This window comes from Trachurus japonicus, chromosome 7, assembly GCF_045865225.1.
Source record: "Trachurus japonicus isolate A0001 chromosome 7, Traja_1.0".
Classification (NCBI taxonomy): domain Eukaryota; kingdom Metazoa; phylum Chordata; class Actinopteri; order Carangiformes; family Carangidae; genus Trachurus; species Trachurus japonicus.
Window position 1 is genome coordinate 24,483,440 of NC_140913.1, and position 6,000 is coordinate 24,489,439.

Genomic DNA, 6,000 nt, shown 5'->3' on the forward strand with positions numbered 1-6,000 from the left:
CTGGATTTGTGTTTGTGTGTGTGTGTGCGTGCGCGCTGCTGTCATGCTCTGTAATGTGTGTTAAATAATGCTTGGTTGTTCTCTGTAATCCTGATTAAATGGGGGTTAATGTGTGTCTGTTATACTTTTTCACAGACTCCCCCCCCCCCCACCGTGACCTTCTATGACTTAAGAGTTTGCAAAAAATGAACTGGCAGAGGGAGAAGCAGCGAGATGAGGCAGAGGTACGAGGTTCTGGTGGCTTTGTCTTTGTGTATTGCTGCTGTCTGTGAATGTTTCATTATGCGGCAACAGGCGACACCGTGAGTGACATTTTGTCCCAAAATAAATAAAAAAACAGCGCCTGATATGCTCCTTTTCTTGATCATAAACCTCAGCAGCTTTCAAAATCTGACATCAGGAGTAAAATAAAAGGGAGAAAATAATGAAAGAAAATGAAATTATCACTCTTCTTGGATGTGGCAGAGAAACAAACAGATTGACCACGCTCTTCTTTCCAAAATCCTCCCCCGTGCAGGCAACATGTTCCTCACGTCCATCTTGGCTGTTTTTTCAGATATTTGGTGTCAGTGTGTGTGTGTGTGTGTCTGTGTGTGTGTGTACGTGTAAATGTGCACATGGGTTTGTTTGTGTGTGTGTGTGTGTGTGTGTGTGTGTGCTGGTTGTGAAGACGGAGGCTGCACCATTCTGTCCAGCCTACACACAAACCGTCCCGTCGTTAAATCACCTTACTGTTCCATCCACCATCCACTGCCCTGAGCGTGTTTTTCATTTGATGTGTGTTTTGGTTGAAATGAACGACACGCGGGGAGAGAGAGGAGAGTGAAAATAAAAATTGCAGGGCTGTGTTGAAAGAGGAGGCATAAACATTTGGATGTCGAAGTAACTTCAGACGGTGTTCTCTTTGCATTAATAAAAACCAACTTTTGCAATCTTTGTCACTTCAAACTCTCTCCTGCACACACACACACACACACACACATGCTCCCTTATTTAATCTCTCCTCTCCGTCCCCTTTCTCCCACTTGTTCCTTATTAATTTTTATGTTTCTGACCTAGGACACGGGCATGAGTACACAGATATATTACAGTAATTATCTAATTTTACAGTGCCATTAAATGTCACAGAAATGTAGAGTTATGGCATTAATACAATAAAGAGGTTTTGGGCCAGAGGGATGATAACTTAATACTGGACCAGTCTGTAAAAAACTGTCTACTATGGATTTTTAGTAGTTTAATTCTACCAACATCATCACCCTTAACACTGCATACATTATACAGAAAATGTACAGTAAATGCGCAGTGTGGTAAATGCATCTCATGATACGGACGACGATGCATTCAGAGCTTCAAAAGTCAATATAAAGTTGTTTGTTATAAATTGCATGTGTTGTTATTTGGACCTCTTTTATATTTAGCTGAATATTCTGAGCACATTTATGGACAAAACATACATTTCACATCTTCATTTCTGTATTCGGCGTCTATGTTTTCCACTAGGATTCAGATTTACGACATATTATATTTAGAGTCTCCTCATTTTCCCAGATCCTGGCCGGCAATAGTGTTATTTACTGTGGCTCTGACTGAGGCACATTTGGGAGCAGTTCAAATTCAAAGCTGTGCCAATCTACTAGTTCCTTTTTTTGTGTGTGTGTGTGTGTGTGTGTTTTACCCCCCCCCCCCCTTCAATCTACCCTCTATTTCTCTCACTCACTCTCTACTTATTTCTATGTACCTCTGTCCCAGTAGATGGAGATGTGAAATATTTAAACACACTTTGTTGTTTGGGGACAATGCACTTCAGCAGATGGGCCATCGCCGCACAGACCCCAATGTATGCAAATCTCCATACAAAGCAGCCCAGGATGTTTTCAATATAACACAAGTGCCTCAGGCCCTGTTTTAATCCCTCTTTACCCGCAGCCAATGCACTGTTTCATCCAGTCAAACGCCTTAAGCGCTATGTCAACTTGGACATCTGGCCACATAACTGAACCAAAAAATAAATAAAAAAAAGTATGCATGTGTGGTTAGGAGGAAGGGAGTATGTTTATAGAGGGTTAGAGGGAGAGATAAAGGTGTGCATGCTGTTGGACTGAAATATCTAGAGGTAAAATTATCAGTGGCATCATTAGAGGCAGAGGACATCAAAGTCCGAGCTGCGGTGCGGTGGTTTCCGAGGTGGATTCTTCACCCTCCACACCGGGGGAAACAGGTGCCAGTGTTGCTTTCTTCATTGTCTCTTAACTTGTTTTGCTGTTTTCTCACTTGTTTTTCTCACCCCCACCCTCTAGGAATAAGTAACAACCACAAGCAACCACATACACACATGCATAGGTGTGCACAGATGCACCGACACACACACACACACACACACACACACACACACACTCAAGTATACAAATGTGGCACGGTAACACACGCCTGCTGCCTGCAGACTTTCTGGTCAGAACACTGATTTCTGTCGTTGTGACATCTGAAGGGTGCTACAACGCAGCCAGACACCTGGATACGCATGGCATCTTTCACTACTGTGTGTCAAAGTCCATGTGTGTGTGTGTGTGTGTGTGTGTACACTAGGTGTGCGTGTGGGGGAAGGTGCCACTGAAGGCAGCATCTCCTGAGGGTAACTCATCAGCTTTTCCTGGATGGACCACAAGTTCAGACGCTTGTGGCGATGTTGCGTGTCCTCACTGACCTACATGATACAGACGACACATGTTCACGTAGTATATGTTACATACCGTCACGCAGAGAGAGAACAGAGAATTCATTTATTTATGTCAGTTTATAACCGTTTAGTCGGTTTGCCCTCCTTATTTAACATTACCTGGACTCTTTTCTTGATTATGTATTGTACATGTACATTTTTTTTCTTCAGTTTTTTCTTTCAGTGGTCGTTTCCTTTGTTGATAAAACTTTACAAACAGACACTGGGCTGCATTTTACCTCAAATGACTTTGTTTTCCTGCTCTCAAATGTATCGTGTAACTGATATTGAAAGACATTTATTAATATCTGCACTAATTACTGTAAAATAATGTTGCTGAAAATACAGCTTGAATTACGAGGTATGGAAAATAGTGTTTTATAAGTATATTTCTCTTGTTTTTTTTTTTCTTTTCAGTATCTTTGCTGATTTTAAAATGTGTTCAGGTTATGAGTAGCCTCTATATATCAGAGCTCTGTAAGCATATTCCTTTTGCACTCTTTTTGTAGCTGGCATGAGAGAGACTGCCTGCAGCCTGTGTGATGGTCTGTGGATTTGTGTGGATGTGGTGTTGGTGGTGGAGGGGGTGGGGGGGGGTTGTGTGTGCATGTGTACTTAAACCTCAGGCCATGAAAGTGCGAGTGTCCGTATGTGTGGCTCATTATGTGTATGTGGTTGCATGTGTATGTATGAGTGTGTGTGTGTGTGTGTGTTTGTGTGTGTGCAGGGGAAGAAAGAGTGTAGGTGAGTGCAGAAGACAAACCTGTCAGTTTCACAGCTGGTTTCTCTGGCTGCAGGGCTCAGGCCGGAGCAGGGTGACACTCAGCATCACAGCACCACAGCACACAGGGCCTGGGGTAAACACACCATCATATACTGTAGGCAGACATGCACACACACACACAAACACACACGCACACACACACACACGCATATATACGTATATACACACACACACACAAACCTTGGTCCACTGCCCTCACCCGTAGGACCAAAAAGCCAGTGAAACACACCACCTGGGCAAGTCATCATATCTTGTCAAAGATTTTTTTTTCTTCCTCTTTTTGGCTCGATGGAGGTGTGAACAACATCACAGACCAGATTGCCTGGCAATGGACTGACCATCGTGTTGTAAAGAAGGGGTGGGGGTGGGGGCGGGGGGGTTGAGAAGAACACAGAGTGAGAGAAATAACAAGAGAAAAGTATAACGTAAGATGAGAGTGGTTTTCTTTTTTATTAGCTCTGCTGGAGGACGGAGTTGGCTTGTCTCCCCGCATCATGAGCCACAGTCGCTCGACTACGACTATCGTGGTCACTCTTGACGCATTATTGATGATGGAAGTTGACGTGGACTATTAACTGGATGGTCCCTTCCTGCGTCAAGAGGAGATGGTTGTTCCCATCCCTTTGGTCTCATTTCGGCACTCGCTTCGTAGTGTGCTCCCGAGCGGGGCGAACTCTGTGGGGAAAAGAGCCTCAGGCAACCGAAGCATCCCCCTACATCCTCCACCATCCCCACACATTTCCATCTCCACTAAGATGGAAGTGATGGCAATTTCTGCAGGGTACTCGGAGGATGTTGGCCTTTTTTTTTTACATGCTCTCATACAGTAACAAGTGCAGTTTACAAGCAAAACGCACATCAAGGTTCAGACATGAAAAAGGGTAGGAGAAAACACAATGTGCAATCTTTAAGTGACAATTAAGGTTTCTGTGGGGCGCTAATGAGCAGCAGAACACAGGTATATTCAGAAAAATAAACAAGCACATTGTGAATTCTGCTGACATTTTGGGAAGAAAGGCCCAAAGTGGGCTCAATTATAAAAATAAAGTAAACATGTTGACAGGAGAAATGAAACTGTGTTTTGACTGCTGCTGTCAGGGGAGGTTCCCCTGTCTAAAGTTTACACAGTAAATGATTATGCCTCAGTGATTCTGCCCTGGATATGTGTGTGTTAAGTGTGCGTGCGTGTGTGTCTCTGCATGTTTGAATGTGTGCACTCAGCGATCAACTTCTGCTAAATACTAATTACTGAATACTTAGTACGGATGCCCTTTCTATTGGGTCCCTTTAGTATAAACATTCATTATGGCTCTTTTTCTCCTTTGTAGCTCCATCATCATTATTCCACCGCATCCCCCGAGGAGCGAGACAGAGCCGAGGCCGGGGCCGCGGCCGGACCAGGCTGGGGGAGAAAACACTGTAGAACCACAGCGCCAGGACCTGGGAATGCACACAAGTGATATTTGTGCGCAGAGATCAAAAAGCGTTTACCTTTAGATGTTTCCCTGGTATGAATATTCAACATCCTTATTGAAATCTAATTTGGGTCCCCTTGTCTCAGGGGTCTTTTCATCAGTGCCTGTTGCCTGAGGCCAGAACTGATTGACAGCCAAACTTTAGAAAAGAGCAAGCAGGAAAAAAGGGGAGATCTGGTGGTGTTGGAGATGTGAGCGGTGTGAAGCTGGGGAGAGCTGGAACAGATGAGCGGAGGGGTACTGAGAGGGGGCGGGGGTGAAGAGGGGAGGGGTGGGGGGGCCCCCGACCAGAATGCAAGCACAAACACAATGCTGCAGATTATTTGGAACCATGAGTAAATGTACTAAAGCAGAACTATTCAACAACACTTCATCATTTCCTGCCCAAAACGCCTTCATCTCCCTCCGAGCTTGATGTGAACATACACTTACTGTTGAGTTTCTCATGTGCAGAAATGGTGGAAGATCTACATAAAGCTGTAATCATAAGCCAATTAGTCTATTGTGAGAAAAATAATGGGTCACTATTTTAATAATCGATTGACAGTTTTAGTCATTTTTCAATTAGAATTGGCAAAAACCAAAAGATTACAGAGGAAACTTTCAAAGCCATTTTTGACTATTTTCTAGCACATGGTAGACTATAGGAAAAGAATTGATTCACCGAAGAACATAATGAAAACATTAATTAACTGTGCATCTACCAGTTACAGCAATGTAATTGGTTTTCATTGATTTTGTAGCAAACAATGTGACTATTGATTCCTGAGCTGATATTTCACCTGCTCTATCCTCATTGCTTATTGTTGACTTTTATACAGTACATGACCCACTATTATGATTCAAGATGTAGTTAAGGAGTAGTCTTTTCTCAGTTTTACATGCATCTTTATGTCTCATAACGATGTTGATAAATCATTTATGTCCCTTTTTCAAGCAAAGCTGCTTCATCTTATGTGACCTTACAAAAGTAAACTGATTATCTACAAAAATCTATTTATATGTTACTATTTTCTTAAATTTAT